This window comes from Misgurnus anguillicaudatus, chromosome 25, assembly GCF_027580225.2.
Source record: "Misgurnus anguillicaudatus chromosome 25, ASM2758022v2, whole genome shotgun sequence".
NCBI classification, from domain to species: Eukaryota; Metazoa; Chordata; class Actinopteri; order Cypriniformes; family Cobitidae; genus Misgurnus; species Misgurnus anguillicaudatus.
Genome location: NC_073361.2, coordinates 11766423 through 11784072, shown reverse-complemented (window position 1 = coordinate 11784072; position 17650 = coordinate 11766423). Strand labels below are relative to the sequence as shown.

General features: G+C 44.4%; 1 long non-coding RNA gene and 1 pseudogene across 1 annotated transcript; one reads left to right on the top strand and one right to left on the bottom strand.

Moving 5' to 3' along the window:
• Window positions 1–17650, top strand: part of LOC141362192 (F-box/LRR-repeat protein 7-like) — a 190815-nt pseudogene that overhangs the window by 107891 nt on the left and 65274 nt on the right.
• LOC141362061 (uncharacterized) lies at window positions 7994–9107 on the bottom strand. The gene is made up of 3 exons (XR_012368037.1): window positions 8993–9107; window positions 8840–8912; window positions 7994–8748 (listed from the first exon to the last, which is right to left on the bottom strand). It is a non-coding gene; the product is annotated as an uncharacterized lncRNA (long non-coding RNA).

Genomic DNA, 17650 nt, shown 5'->3' with positions numbered 1-17650 from the left:
ATATGGGCACTTTAAAGCTTTTTACTGTGCAAAAGTAAAACTCTCGCTGGCCAACCAAACACTAACCCTGTGTTCATTTTTACGATGGCCAAACAGCTCTTTTACCTGAGTTCAACAACGCTACACTACATACCTTACTAGATACCATAATTACTATAGTAGTCTATTTGTAGCCAAAAACATGGTTGCACTTTTTGTGGTAAAACCATGGTTTTTAAAGGTATACTTGTGAAATTAATAGAAAATGTTTCAATAGAAAAAAATTATGTGTGTGTGTGTGTGTGTGTGTGTGTGTGTGTACCTGGTAATTATCACGTTGTGGGGACCAATTGTCCCCACAAAGATAGGAATACCAGTGTTTTTGTGACCTTGTGGGGATATTTTGATGTCCCCATGAGGAAACAAGCTTATAAATCAAACAGAATGATGTTTATTGAAAATGTGAAGTAGCAGAAAGGTTTCTGTGATGGTTGGGGTTAGGGAATGGGGCGGGTAAGGGGAATAGAATATACAGTTTGTATGGTATAAAATGCATTATGTCTATGGAATGTCCCCACAAAACATGGAAACCAGAATGTGTGTGTGTGTGTGTGTGTGTGTGTGTGTTTGTGCATTTACATTCTATTGAAAAATGTTGTTATAAATTCCCAAGTAAACCTCATCGTGGTTTTACTACAGAGTAAGTTACATTCCTGTTACAGTCCTACAAGGCTCATTATGTGGCTCATTATGCAAGTCTTTTGTTCTCCAGCTGTCAATCACTGATTATTCAGGAGCTTTCCCGCCTCCACGCATACGGGCTTTCCTAAGCAAAAGTTTTTTAGAAATTGTAAATCAATATATTGTTTTATGTGAATGAATAGGCAGAATGATTTCACATAATATTGAAGAAAAAATGCTCCAAAATGTACATGTGTCACACCCAGGGGCTGGCTGTTATTTGGCTAAAGCCACGCCTCTTTTCAACTTCCACCTCGAGGAGGTCCCCAAAGCCAACCCAATGACCAGACAACAACGAGGACAGGTAAATATTAAAACAATCTTTATTTATTAAATATTTAAAAAGATGGGGAAATGGGAAAGGGGCAATTAAAACTAAATGGACTCTGGCTCCGCCCTCCAGGCAAACGGCGGCCACGGGTAGGCAGGGGAAAGGGGCAACGGGGGTGCAGACCACCGTATGCCGGGGGGAAAGGAAACGTCAGGCTCCTGCCTGGTCCCTGATATCCGTGGCGCCCTCCTTCTTCCTTCCTGGAGGCAGAGTACAAAGCAATGTAATTGTTGAGTGGATTTTTCACTGTCTGCGTACCTTTATCTGCTCAGCAGGGGGTCTTCGCCCCACGTGCTTTCACGTTTCCTTGTTGTAACGTTCACTCTCTTCCTCTCTCTCTCTACAGGCAGCGGCTGGGACACAAGACACAGTTAGTTCAACTTGGTTTTTCCTCACCTCTTCGCTGATTACAGCCTACGGTAGGTATGAGGTTCACACTATTCGTTCTCTCTCTGGTGTTCACTCTCTTTCTCTCTCTCTCCACAGGCAGGGGCCGGGACACAAGACACAGGTAGTTCAACTTGGGTTATCCTCACCTCTTCGCTGGTTACAGCCTACGGTAAGTATGAGGTTCACACTATTCGCTCTCTCTGGTGTTCACTCTCTTTCGCTCTCTCTCCACAGGCAGCGGCTGGGACACAAGGCACAGTTAGTTCAACTTGGGTTATCCTCACCTCTTCGCTGATCACAGCCTACGGTAAGTATGAGGTTCACACTATTCGCTCTCTCTGGTGTTCACTCTCTTTCGCTCTCTCTCCACAGGCAGCGGCTGGGACACAAGGCACAGTTAGTTCAACTTGGTTTAATCTCACCTCTTCGCTGAATTACAGCCTACGGTAAGCATGAGGTTCACACTATTCGTTCTCTCTGGTGTTCACTCTCTTTCTCTCTCTCTCCACAGGCAGCGGCTGGGACACAAGACACAGTTAGTTCAACTTGGTTTAATCTCACCTCTTCGCTGATTACAGCCTACGGTAGGTATGAGGTTCACACTATTCGTTCTCTCTGGTGTTCGTTCTCTTTCTCTCTCTCTCCACAGGCAGCGGCTGGGACACTTAATTTGGATACAGTAGGAACGGCGGACTTACGCTATTTGATTTCCTCTCAGGGAGTCAGGTGGAACATGCAGTTTTCCATGTATCGTCGGGGGCGAACTCTCTCGACGAGCGCGTTGGTCACAGAGGGGTGTAAACGTCGCACCGTCACACCAAGGCCGAGCGCTGCCCTCTCTCGTCACCGTTAAGCGATCTTCCACCGGACAGGGGCGCCCTTTTGTAGGGACCTCGGGACGGGCGGGATTCCTACACCACGCTCTCTGCAACAGTAAATATTACGTAGGTCACGTAATCCACGATAACAATCCTTAGTCGTACTCACACATTCACTAGTTTCCAGCTCTTCACCGCCGCTCTTCAGCGGCCCCCCAAAATGTCTACACAGGGGCTCGTTTCAGGACACCACTCCATCACTTGTAACCAGAAGCACGCTCATAACATACAGTATATTAATTTCCACCAGGGCCAGCAGCCTCTTCGTCCTCCCGGACAAAATGTATGAAGGCGGGGGTTTGTCTGACGAGACACACACAGCAATGCACAGCAAAAATACACAGCACCACGCTAAAGTGAAAGCTCCACAGCACAAAGACTCACCCACCACACTTATGTGCACACAAAGGACGCCCGTCTTCACCCACTCTGCCCGAGTCCGATTTGGCGATGGATCTCGCGGCCTTAGTGGTGGTCTCGTCACTGGCTGGCTTCAGTCCAAAGTCTCCTCGGCTCACCCACCACGCTATCTTAGGGGTAGGGCCGCTCTCCTTCTCTCGGAGGTATCTACTAGAAGACAGGTTAGTAATACACAGTGTCTGCACAACAATACTGTTACTCACGAATACTTTAAAGCGTTTGTCTCACTGCCCTTTGCTCTGGTCCACACAACCGGCAATGTCAACTCTGTAACAGTGCGTCTCTTCCAGCGTTTCCAAAGTACATTTGCAGTTGGTACTCACACAACACTCCGTTTCTCCTCTTCTTGGTGTGTCTTCATATGTATAGTTTCCGTTCGCTTTCCAACCTTTAAGGTTTACAACGTTCTTCCAACGTATAACTCCAGCTTGAAGAGAGAGTCAGACCGCCAGCAGTAGCGCGTCGAGTGAACACACACAGTGACAACAATCACAACGCACCAACGTTTTACAAAGCACCCCAAACTGTGATTTAAGCTGATCTTAAGTACCATCCTGTTCGGCGTATCCTCCAATCATCGACTGCTTCTGTTAACTAGGCCCAGCATTTAATTCGCCGATTTTCCTCCTCGCGGCGCTACCGGAAGTTCCGGTGTTCTTCCTTTCCGGTCAAGGTGGAGCACTTCCGGGCGGAACCAAACTTCCTCAATTTTGGTTCCGCCCCTCAAAGATCGTCACCTTGTGACACATGCTCCATCAAATGTTTCTTGTATGGCAATGATGCTGAACATTTAGTCAGATAAGAGTACAATAAGAGATGGTCTGCTATTGTCATGTTGATCTTGAGACACAGACTGTGATTGCCACAGATTCCTATCACCTGGCAATGGTCATCATTTGGTGGACTGTACAAGGTTGAGCATCAGGCAGAACAAGGTCGTTGGTGACAAAAAGTTAATATTAGCCTGGAGTGTGCTTATATGCCATATGTAAAACATGGTTTGACAGAAGTTTTAATATAATTCATAAATTTCCACGACGTCTCTCTTACCCGTGAATGTGTCACTGAATTCACATAAACCACTGTTATCAAGCCACTGGCCGACCTGCAGCTATCCAACTTTTCAAAGCTTCACTCATGATCCACTTACAACAGATAGACAAAAATAGTAATGAGTAATTCTGCTTTTGCATGTAAATGTGCCAGAAGAAAAAACACATAAAATCTCCAAAATGTTTAAACAGTAAAAAACTATTATTATTTAATGTCAGCATTGAAAAAAACATGCATACATCACCTTTAAAAACAGGATGCGTCTCTCATTAAGCGGTCATATGCACTGCCTTCACTCCCAGCATAAGCAAGATTACCTCATATACAAAAACTCTAAAATATCAATAAAAAAAAACTTAAACGCATGTTGTACCACATTCTTTTGAAAATTTGTTTAATAAACCTAATGTACAATATTTCACTAATATACATACAGACAGAGACACACTCTTGGTTGAAAGGTGGTTTTCTATGAAACAACTGCTGAAGTAATTTCCTGGTTTTGTGTTTAAGAGTCGTGTGCAAAACTGTTTTGTCTGTTGAGTGTTACTCAGCTGCACTTTCACATTTTTACATTTTGGTATTAATGTATTACATGTGCATTCAAATGTAAACTAAAGCAATAAAGCCCAATTAACACTGCCAAAATGACTTTCTTAAAATGTTTTCAGTAGAAATATAAATTCTTAAATCAAGATGTATTTTCTTGATGAGCAAAATGACCTAAGAAAATAATACTAGTTTTTAGACAAAACATCTAGGGGTGGTTTCCCGGACAGGGATTTGTTTATTTATAATTAACATTTATTAGAGGATAAACCCCATGAGATGCAACATCTCGTTTTCATGGGGGCCCTCAGAATCATGACCAAACAACATAAAATAACCAAACAATATAATAAGTATGTAGATGTGCACAATAAAATGAAGAGTCGTGTAAGCTCTTTGCGATGAACTTGTTTAATGTGTACTTCCGTAGGTTTCCGCACACTCCGTTCTCCTAGTCCCCGCCCCGTATTTATTCTTAAACAGACAGTACACTCACATCTATGAATATATGTTAAACCAATATTCTACATCCTTCTCTTTTTTGTTTTGTTTTACGCAATAACATAACTTGAACTAACATAAAGGAAAGGGGCAGCATAGCAATGAACAGTAACATCATGCACCCATGCTCCTATATTTAAACAGAACATGCTGAGAAAGTAATCAGGTTGTGACAAAGTCTTTAGACCTAGAATTAGGTTTGGACACTCTTCCTGATCGAGTGACCACCTATGGGGCCTGTAAGCCTTAACCCCCATGCCTGGAACTATCACTATTTTGTGGTATTGCCATGTTACATTCCTTTGTTGAAGTGTCCTGTGGGACTACAGTACATGGTCTTGCTTAGGTTTCTGAGGAGATTGTGGGCACTGACAAGGTGGTAGTAGGACAATACAACTCAGCTACCCGTAGGAGATGGTGGCAGTTCCTTACATAGGTCTTACCATTAGATTGGACAACTGTTAGGTTGGCAGGCCTTTTCAAAAACTTTAGCCAGTTTGTCAAATCCACTGGTGTCTCCATGCTTACAGTCTGTCCAGGCTCCAAGGATGAAAGACATCTGGTTGTAAAGAACAATTTAAGTCTGTAGTATTTGATTTGGAGCAATATATAATTGTATCTTCTGCATAAAGATGAATGTCACATTCTGAACAGCAGAAAGGCAAGTCAGATGAGTCCTAGACTAAAATAAATGTAAGAGCTGTCCAAACTGAAAACAACCTGTGCTGACATATCATAAAATACATCAGTCCTCTTTGTTTTGCCTCAAAATGCACACAAGTAATGTTTTTAGTAAGGCATGTTTGTTAAAAACTATAGTTATATTTCCTAATTAAACCAATGACTAGTCCTGGCTTAAGCTAATCTGTGTCCGGGAAACCGCCCCATACAATTAAAATGAATTTGTGCGTAAACAAGCAAAATTATCTGCCAATTGGGTGAGAAAATTTGTCCGGAGATGTGGCGTTTGGAGGTTGCAGGCTGCTATCATGTGTCCAATGATGCTGTGTTTGGCGTGGTGTCCCAGTGTCCCTGTCTGGAGCACCTAGATGTATCAGGTAATGTTGCAAAAGATTTAAAAAAATGGTAAATGTTCTGCTGTAAGGAGGTTGTGTACTGCATGGCACATCGATTACAAGTGAAGCCAATGAGTAAAACATGTTATCCCCTGATTGTTTACAAAAGCTCTGGTGATGGATTAGCTGTCAGTATGTACATCGCAATGCCATGTTTACTTGTGGATTTATTCAGAGTTTAATTCATACCATTACCTGGGAAATGCATTATAAAAACAAGAAATTGCTGCCAGTGTAAGGAAAAATTGAAAAATAAAAATATATCCATCCGTTTGGCCCAATGGCGGAAACCAAACATCATGGTAGAAGGATCTTCGCACATTTCCTGTGCTTGCAGATGACGATTTAACGTTACGTAACTTAATATCTGACTCCAAAAGATATGAAACGTGCCATTCATAATTCTGAATCAAATTAATGTAATTGTAGAATTTGGATAAACGTTTGAAATAATTTAACGAAAAGATAGACGATGTGTCAAACTTTACTCTATTGGTAAAGAGTTAGCCTGGTAATACCATCCTCTGCTATTTTGCTTCGCTTCATAGACAGAGTCTGGCTGGGCATAATTGACAATCGTTTTCCTTCTCGTGGGAGGGGCTTGTCTGAAGTTTAAAATCATTGGTCTAAACGTAAGCCAATCACACATAACATTTGGATATGATGTGCTTTATGCGCCGTATCAGCCGCATCGAATCTCTGCTGTAAAACGTATGATGTGAAAACAAACCCATCGAGCGAAATACCAGAGTTAACATGGACGACTTTTGCAGATTATGTTAAGTAAATCGTGCCAGAGCTAGTTGAACACTATCCTTACGGTGGCTTTCCACTCACGTCTAACGGGAGGAACGCCCCTCTCTCCTCTCAAACTCTTCCACCAGACAACCATAACCAGATGTAAATTAAATCTTCCTACCTTATTTTCTGGTTAATCAGGAATGTCACCAAAGAGTGCTTGCCCACGCGTCCTCCACCATTAACTGTGAACAATATAATTCCCTTCCATGATTTCTCGATCGTTGTGCACGTCAAGCTGTGCTGCACACAGTTTCTCGCTGACGATCGGTAAAGTTGATAAATTAAACTTTTCCAAAAACTTGTCGGGAGCAGGGCAACAACACAATCTCCATTCAAATGTTTAACAAACACTTTTCTTGTTCGGGTTTAAGTTGGCAAGTGTCGGTTCTCCACAACAGAGCAAATAGCTTTCTGTGTCTCCATGTCCACAACAAACTACAACCGTGATTCGGCGTTTAGTGTCTACGTCACGGCTCTCAGCCCGCCCTCTGTTCGTTGATTGGACGGTCGTTTTGAGACCGGAGGAAAACGGTTTGAATGGGAGGTATCTCAGACTGAGTACAGAAGCGTAATGAAATTTAGCGGAAGTACGAAGTCTGACGTAGTCAGGCTAGTAAAGAGTAAGTGTTTCGTCAGACCAAAAATATTTAAAGGCAGACGATACAGCAAACTTAACTATGAGTAAGTTGTTTGTCAGACCAAATAACTAAAACACATAAAGGCAGACAATCCGCCTAATCCTGGTTGTAGATTTGCGGTAACAAAGTGTGACGTGAGGGTATAACTTTAGAACAAAAAGACAGATTTAATATTTGAACTCCAACTACGCCACCCCAGGACTTGCACCCGGGGAAATGCTAATAACACCCAGAAGGGTGGGAAAGCACACAGGTTCACTCCTCGTTTAAACAAAGAAAGAGTAGAGAGACGTGAGTACAATACAAAAATAGTTTTATTACTTAATCTCATTAAAATAAGCAGTTAATCATCTAAGTTATCACTCTACTTCAATTCACGGCAACCACACTGCAAACACACAAAACTGAAAGTTAAAGAAAAATAAATTAAGCAGGGCTGAGGTTCCCAACAGGATAGAGGGGTTCTTAATCTCGACTTGGGTCCACATAGACACACACGCACGCACGCACACACACACCACTGTGCACTCAAATGAAATAAATCACACACTTCGTGTTAAACAGCACACAATGAAAAAGGAAAACCACCACCGGAAAGTTCCATCCACCCGTTGGGACCCCAGCTCCTGCAACAGATGGAAAACTGGATTAATACTGGATTAAATAATACTACAAAATATTGCCAGTCAGCCTTAGCTGAAAGAAAAAAAAGAAAATATCAAATGAAATGAAATTAAACTAACGACATCTTACATAATCAAAACAAATTCACAAGACCAAACACAAGTCATAACAGAATTGCAATGGTTGTACAATAAGTAAACCATTAACCGGTCACGTATGACCCAGTTCACTGGAGCAGAGAGTAAACAACAACAGTATAATACCAAACACTTTAAAGAATAAAAAGGAGTAAATAACTAGTCCATTGAATCCTATCAAAACAATATAACAAAATCAAAATAAACAAAACTAGAGAGGGTAAACAAAAAGGAAACGCAATGCGTTACAGCAAAACAAAACAAAACCCAATAGAGAGGCTACTAGTCGTCCCCCTACGCGTCAAGAAGACGCCATAGCTCTAATTTAGTAAGAAAGGGGGCAAGACACAGCTGAACCAGACAGTTTACGGTACTCGTTGTGTTGCGTGGAGAAGACCGTGATGCTTTTACGGCAATACGAACGCCAGATCACAAACTCGGAATCACAACAAAGTGACACAGAGAACAAAAAGGGAGAATCCTAAAAACGAGCATAATGTTATCAAACCGCGATGGACGACATACAATAATGTTTAAATGTTTTAATAACAAACACTTACCAACCAATGGTATGATAAACATAACCTGCTACAGGCATGGGTTCAGCACAGCCTTATCAGCCGCTGGCAACTAGGGTACAAGAGACCACACATACGCATTTCATATTAGCACAAAATGCTACCCCACCCAGTCTATACCACAGCATGTTTAACAAACGTACCTGAGGGTGAGCAGTCGTAATATCCACCTAAACAGCGCAACCAGGGCACCACACACACAGGGCAAGAGACACGCTAAAAGCAACAACCGAGGTGTTTTAAATCCAAGCACAGAAAGTACGAGCTGCTAGCATAAACACACAACAAACACTTACCCGTTGCTATTATCAACACGCACCAAGCGGAACATCGGACATGACACATAACATACCGCAGCCAATCGATGCTTAAGAAGGGGCAGCCCCTCCCTGATAGGTGGCTTCAGGTGTCTCAGTGATATTTCCCGCACTTGTAGGTCATGGCGAGCCTTTCGACGGCTCGCCATGACCCCCAAACGCTCACGAGCACCCTCAAACGCCACTTGTAACCGATCCTGCTGTTCTAAAATCCACCTATTAACACTACCTGTTGCTGGCTCTTGAACTCTCCCAAGCAGGAAGTCAACAGGAAGCCTAGGCTCCTGCCCAAACATCAAATAATATGGAGAGACCCCCGTAGATTGACGAGGAGTAGTATTATAAGCAAAGAGCACATGGGGCAGACAAAGCGGCCAGTCTCTTTTTTTTGATACTGGCAAAGTGCGTAACAGGTCATGCAATGTCCGGTTGAATCGCTCGCACTGTCCATTCCCAGCCGGGTGATATGGAGTAGTTCGAGACTTCTCAACTTCATATAACCCACAAAGCTGCTGTATAAGGGCAGACTCAAAACTACAGCCTTGGTCCGAATGGATGCGGCCCGGCACACCAAATTTACAAAACCATTCATTGACCACTACCTGGGCCACAGTTTCAGCCCGTTGGTCTCTCGTGGGTACTGCCAGGGTATACTTTGTAAAAATATCGGTCATCACTAGGACATTCTCAAGGCCTGACCCAGAGGGCTCCAACACTGTAAAATCCAGAGCCAAGATTTCATTAGGCTTGGCGGCCAGCAAATGCCCCATGAAACTGCTGGGAGCAGAGTGAAAACCCTTCGCACTCTGACATCTCTCACATTCCTGGCACCATTGGAGAATATCAGCTGACATTCCAGGCCAGTAACATCTCTGGCGTACCAGCTGAGATGTCCGTTCTACCCCCTGGTGCCCATGTTGTTGGTGAAGCTGGGTCAAAACCTCCTGCTTCAGGACCGCTGGTAGTAATACTTGTAAAACCTCCTCCCCTCCATCTGGGCGAAACACCCTACGGTAAAGGACCCCGTCAGTTTCCACCAAACGGTCCCACTGCCGAAGCAAAACAGCAGCTAACCTTGAGAGTTTCTTGCGTTCTTCACGGCTCGGAAATGAACTCCGCCTCCAGAACACCGACAACTCCCCAATGACCGGGTCTGCCTCCTGCTGAGTGCTTATATCACCCGCAGAACGACAAGGAAGTGAGAGCACTTGATTAACCTGGGTCACAAGTCTACCTTGCACCGCTTGCTGCAACACAAGTGGGACAGCCACACCTGGGCGCAAATCTTGGGGCTCTACTACACCCAGAAAGTTCTGTCTCGACAAGGCGTCGGCATTACGATTACTTCTACCTGATCTATACTTGATCTCAAAGTCAAAAGCTGCTACCTGGGCACCCCACCGCTGCTCCATGGCACCTAACTTTGCTGAAGACAGGTAGCTAAGAGGGTTGTTATCAGTAAAAACCACACACTTATGCCCCAATAAGTACTCCCTAAACTTCTCAGTCATGGCCCACTTGAGCGCCAAAAACTCCAGTTTCATAGAGCTGTAATTAGCTGGATTATGCTCAGTGGGCCGAAGACTGCGACTACCATACGCTATAGGGCGCACCTTGCCTTGCTGCTCCTGCGAGAGGACTGCTCCTAAGCCCCCATGACTTGCATCCACCTCCAGGATGAACGGTAATGAAAAATCTGCATAGGCAAGCACTGGAGCTGTGGTTAATTTACCTTTTAACCGCTCAAAACTCTGCTGGCATTCAGTAGACCAGGACTCAGAAAATTCCTGAGGCCTCACCTTAGAGCGGTTTGGGGTTGCCAACTGAGCCACCAGCCCATGGAGCGGGGCTGCTAACCTAGCAAATCCCTCAACAAAATGCCGGTAGTAGCTGGCAAACCCCAAAAATGACCGCAGCTCTGTAACACTAGTCGGACGAGGCCAGTGTGCAACTGCATCTACCTTTCCTGGATCTGTAGAGACTCCCTCTGATGAAATAACATGGCCTAAATACTGTACCTTCTTCTTAAAGAACGCACACTTGGACAATTTAGCTTTTAGGCCCTCATTTTGCAAACGACTCAAAACAACCTCCATTCGAGCAAGATGTTGATCAACAGATGTCGAAAATACCACGATGTCATCGAGATACAATAGGAGGGACTGGCACTGTTGATCCCCAAACAACCGTTCCATCAATCGCTGGAAGGTGCTTGGGGCATTGCACAGCCCGAAAGGCATTCGATTCCACTCGAAGAGGCCGAAAGGAGTACAAAAAGCAGTCTTGGACTTGTCACCCTCTACCACCGGTACCTGATTGTACCCGCTGGCGAGGTCCATGGTGGAAAACCAACATGCCCCGCCAACGAGTCCAAGGTCTCCTCAATCCAGGGCAGAGGAAAGGCATCCTTCCTAGTCTTAGAATTTAGTCGACGGTAGTCGACGCACAAGCGCAGGCTACCGTCTTTCTTCTTGACCAGGACAATGGGTGAAGCGTAGGGGCTACAGCTCTCCCTAATCACCCGAGCTTCCAACAACTGGTTGATATGTGCTTTTACTACCTCATACTCAGAGGGAGGAATACGCCTGAACCGCTGCCTCACCGGAACTTCATCTACCAGGGGAATCTCATGGGAAATAAGGTTAGTGCAACCCAAATCCCCATCATTCGCAGAGAACACTGATGAATACTTCTCTAACAATGTCCTTACTTTAACCTGCTCTTCCAGTGACTGCACAGACAGATCAAGTGCCCCAATTTGCTCCTGGACAGTAGAAGAGACCTGCACAGCCTGTGAGCTTACCTTAGCCTTTACCATCTGAACTTCCGCCACCTCTGGGGGTAAACTAACCACATAAACGTTCTTCACAGTGCCAATGACAGTGCTAGAATAAAGCACTACGTCTGTAGTCCCCACATTGAAAACAGGCACATAAACAGTACCACGATCCACCCTTAACAAAGCAGGGGAGGCCGTCAACCCTGCTGGTAGACCGGAATCTGATGGTTCAAACAGAACGGTACCCTTTGAGTATCTCGTAGAACATGTGGCAGCAACAAATTTCATTGTCCCTCCTATGATGTGACATGCCCGACGTCCGCGTACTTTAACACGCCCTACAGAATCTATCCCTTGCTGAGCTTCAATTTGATGACAATGTTGTAAAGCCTGAAAGACTGAACTAGGGGCCTGCGACACTGCTGGTAGCTCAAAAAGACCAGTGCCATGCTGACCAAAGAGCTCCTGATAGCAGCGGCTCAAGATATTCATACCCAAAACCCCGGGTACCTGAGCACACATGCCACCAGGAGGATCTCAGACCACCAGCACACCACAGCGTGGAACTATTCGCCCACACAGTTCTACATCGAGTTCCAAGTAACCAATGTAGGGAATGGAAAGGCCATTCGCTGCCCGAAGTTGTAACCAATGACACGATTTAAGATGTTCCTGACCCCATAAACCAAAATTGGCCAGGAAACAAGTCTCTGTTATGGTGGACACCATCGAACCGGTGTCCACCAAACAGGGAACCTGGATCCCACCCATAGAAACGACAAGCTGTGGACAAGTAGACATAAAACGAGACATAAAGTCAGAACCGGTTAGAAGATTTGAGTCTGTCCCTTCCCCAACCAAGCTGTGGCCCTGCAGCCTGGTGGGAACTAGTTTTCCGAAGGCTGCACAGATGATGACTGCTCACCCCCTCTTACAACCTCAGTATGCACGGATGGAAAACGAGAGGATCTGCGTTCCCCATCACAATCTCTGGCAAAATGGCCAGGTTGCTGACATCGTCTGCAGATAACTTGGTTGCGTGACGGCCGCATACGAAAATCAGTATTTCGAAATTGAGCCATTCGGGGCTCTGGATTCTGAAATGGAGCCGTACAAGGCTCAGAATTTTGAGGTTTGGCAGTACGTGCTTCTGAAGCCTGGTATGGAGTGTCGTAGCCACTTGGCTCACAGTGAACACGACATAAAGGGGAGACCACACCAGAGTATATTTTAAACAAAAGTATATTTATTAACTAAAATATTCATGAAGTCAGTATATGTAAGAGAACACAAAACTGTGTGTAAATCAACATAGTGAATGTGTAGTGCAAAAAGGTAAAGAAGCAGGGCTGCAGCCAGCCCTGCTGAGAGTCTGCTCGCGAGTGCAGTCCTAGAGACCGAGCCAGCTGGAAAGCACTGATTTTATCCAGCCTCCAATTAGGCCATCAATTAGCCACCTTGGTACAACCCCCATAGCTCCTCCTGCAAACCAGAACAGAAACAAACCAAAAACAGCCACAAAATACCATACTAGCAAAGAGAGAAAGTGGCAGACCCCAGCACATTAGAGCTGGGGCATCACACCTCCCCCCTACAAAGACAGAGACCCATATATATGGGACTCTGAATCAGCATTTCCAGGCACAAATAACTAAAAATAAATACAAAACAAATATCAAAAACATTCATTCTGGAAGACTCAATCACACTGATTCATTCATAATCACTCACCCGTGACACACCACTTTCACCTAGATTGATCACTCTCACCCCCAGTCTCCTTCATATCTCACTATCCAGCAATCCTGGGGCCTGGAAAGCAAATTAAGGACAGTAGAGACCAAAAAGACAAGGATAAAGACAGACACAATCATTATGACCCCTCCGGAGCCCGAGATAGTGCATCAGCCATTACGTTCTCAACACCCTTGATGTGACGTATAGACAATCTATATGGCTGTAAGAAAAGTGCCCACCGCATTAGGCGTTGGTTAGCATTTTGCAAAGAGTGGAGAAAAGTGAGGGGATCATGGTCTGTATAGACCACCACTGGATGCAGGCCACCCCCCACATACACATCAAAATTTTGGAGAGCCCAGATCAAGGCCAAAGCCTCCTTCTCAATTGTTGAATAATTACTTTGGTGGCGATTAAACTTGCGTGAAAAATAACAAACAGGTCTATCCACCCCATTTTTATCTCTCTGCAAAAGAACTGCGCCCGCCCCTACCTGGCTTGCATCAACCTGAATCTGAAAAGGTTGATCTAACTGTGGCGCAGCCAAAACAGGTGCAGAACTCAGCAGTAGCTTTGCATTCTCAAATGCCTGCTGACACTCAGGGGACCAGTCAAACTTAACAGAACTCTTAAGCAGATTTGTAAGTGGGGAGACAACAGTTGAAAAATTGCAACAGAAATTTCTATAATAACCAATCATCCCCAAGAAACGCATCAACTCTTTTTTTGTTGTCGGAGGAGGAAACTTATCTATAGCCAAAACTTTGGCTCTCACCAATCGTACCTGACCTTGACCGACCACCTTGCCCAAGTAAACCACAGTGGCTTGGGCAAACTCGCATTTTGCAAGATTCACAGTGAGATTCGCTGCCACCAACTTCTCAAATAGTGCACGAATGCGGGCCAGATGTTGCTCCCAGGTGTCAGCATAGGACACCACATCATCAAGATAAACTGCGCACCCTTCCAACCCAGCAACAACTCTGTTCATGAGTCGTTGAAAAGTGGAAGGTGCATTCCGAAGACCAAAGCTCATCCGGTTATAGGAATAAAGTCCAGATGGTGTAATAAAAGAGGAAATCTCTTGGGCTCGAGGTGTAAGCGGTACTTGATAGTAACCTTTCAACAAATCAAATTTACTAACAAAACGTGCAGCACCAACCTGGTCCACACAGTCTTCCATTCGGGGTAATGGAAATGAGTCTGGTTTTGTCACCATGTTAACTTTCCTATAGTCAGTACAAAACCTAAAGGTGTTATCAGGTTTTTTGACCAACAAGCATGGTGATGCCCAGCTTGAGTAAGAAGGCTTAGCCAAACCATTATCTAAAAGATACCGGACACTGTCCTCCAAACTTTTGTGTTTATCCGGTGAAACCCGATAAAATCTCTGCCGAATAGGCTGTGCATTCCCGACGTCTATGTCGTGCTCTATTAGACTCGTACAGGTTGGAATGTCTGAAAATAAAGAAGAAAACTCAAAAATTAAGCTTTTCAACTGTTCACGTTGCCTCCCCTCCAAATGAGTCAAAAGACTGTCCAACTTAGCCAGCGACTCAGTGTTATTTAAACGCCCATGTAGGACTGCGTCGTCCGGACCCTGAACCCCATCTTCAGCTGCCACCTGAGATGTGCTCAATACCTCCTTGATAACTGCTAGCCCCACAGGTTTCATGTCAGCCTTGTCACCCCCCACAGACAATGTTGGGGAATAATAAGGCTTGAGCAGATTGATGTGACATAATTGGGTAGATCTCCTACGCTCAGGAGTAGACAGCAAATAATTAAGTGCTGAAACCCGCCGCACAACAGAATAAGGACCAGAGTACTTGGCCCTAAAAGGCGAACCTGGTATAGGCAGTAATGCTACCACTTGGTCCCCTGGACTAAACTCTCTAGTCTCCGCCTTGCGATCATAAATTCTTTTCATTTTTTGTTGAGCTTCAGTTAAATTACTACTTGCCATTTTCCAGGCCAAAAACAGTTTGCGACGAAACCCATTTGTATATCCCCCGTCAAGCTTTCTGGTGGCTCTGAATTATCCAGATCACTGCTCAGTACAGACAAAGATGAACGCACTTTGTGAGCGAAAACCAATTCGTTCGGGCTAAAACCTGTACTTTCCTGCACGACGCTTCTTGCCGCCAGTAATAGCCATGGTAAGCCCTCTTCCCTGTCCCTTTCCATCTCAACACAGTAAGCACGCAACAAAGATTTTAAAGTGGCGTGAAACCGCTCCAGAGACCCTTGGCTCTGTGCATGATATGCACTACTTAGATTGTGCTTTATGCGCAGCTGCTTTAGAGCCTCGGCAAACGTCCTAGAAGTCAAATTTGAACCCCTGTCACTTTGAATTACCTTCGGTATTCCAAAGATAGATATAAAATGTGATAGTGACTTTATAATTGACTTTGTTGTTATACTTCTTAGGGCATATGCAGCAGGGTAACGCGTAGCCTGACACATTATTGTAAACAAATATAAGCAGCCAGATTTCGATGCAGGCAAGGGACCTACACAATCAATTATGAGATGTTCAAATGGAGTACCTACTGACGGAATTGGATGTAGTGGCGCAGGTTTAATAGACACATTTGGTTTACCCGCAATTTGACAGATGTGACATTCCTTAATAAACTTAGCCACATCACGTTTTATCCGCGGCCAGTAAAAGTGCTGTAACAACTGACTGTATGTTTTCTTTACACCGTAATGTCCAGTGACTTCCCCGTGTGCAGTTTTTAACACTAGATTACGATATTTCTCAGGAACAACCACCTGCCACACTGGATCGGCTACCTCAGGGTTTGCAAACGGTGACCACCTACGAATCAACAAGCCATTTTGGACACAATAGTTATTATCCATGCTTAAATCTGAAGCCAAATCAAAATATTTCCGAAGGCCAAGATCGTTTTTTTTGTGCTTCAATCATTTCACTATGAGAAAGTGATGCTGGCAACTCTGGAATATACAATTTTAGTTTCGTTTTAGACGCATCAGATGGCTTCTCCGACTGTGCGCGACTCATTGCGCGAGTCACCGCACAGGCAGTGAACACATCTGGAAAATCTTGCAGATTTTTGTCGGACTCAGCTGATGGTACAACGTCTTTTCTAACCACAGGAGGTGGTAGTGACCCTTCAGTCCAAACACGGACCCCACACAAATTATTTCCCAAAATGACTTCAACTTCATCTATTGGTAAAGATGGACGCACGGCAATTGTTACCTCTCCATTGCAGAATGCTGAAGACAACTGAATCTTATGCAATGGCACTGAAAATGGTTGAAGATCAATTCCACGAATTAAAACTACATTTCCAGTGTTTGAAACTGAATTGAATGGTAGAACAGACTCACTAATAAAAGACTCTGATGCTCCCGTATCCCGTAATATTCTAACTGGGACTTTTTGAGCATCGTCAACCAGTGAAACGAAACCTTCTGTGATAAACGGAGCATAATCCACAACATCAGACACTGCTGTTTTATCACCGTCTATCTTCCCAACTTGTACATTCGTCTGTTGACGATCGGGCGCGGTTAACAGAGCCTCCTGTGATCCAACACAGTGCTGTAATTTAGTAGCAAAAACACTTGACGCGCAGCCTACAGGTTTGCTACTGCCTGCTTTACTCTTATTACGAGCGCTCAACATTGGACATTCTTTTTTCCAATGGCCCATTTCTAAACAATAGTGACATTTATTGTCAGCATCCATGTCCCTGACTCTGTTACGAGTTGAATCGGGTCTCCAAAAAGGACCCGCATTAAAAGGACCCGTGTTAGAACGATCAGGGCGATGTTCTCTACGACTATTCTCATGTCTTGGCGGATGCTCCCTTATTGGATTTTTGTGCATTAACACAAAATTATCCGCTAGGACAGCAGCCTGAGCGGCCGTCCTCACCTGATGTTCACTTACGTAAGTGGCAATTCGTTCTGGCAAAATGTTTTTAAATTGCTCTAAAATCACCAAGTCGCACAAATCATCAAAATTGCTAATGCCCTCAGCCGTACGCCAACGATGGAAAAAACTACTGAGCTCTCTTTTGCCTTATGTTCCAGTTGCATTCGTAACAGCTCTTTATGTTGCTCAAACGTCAATCCACTATCAG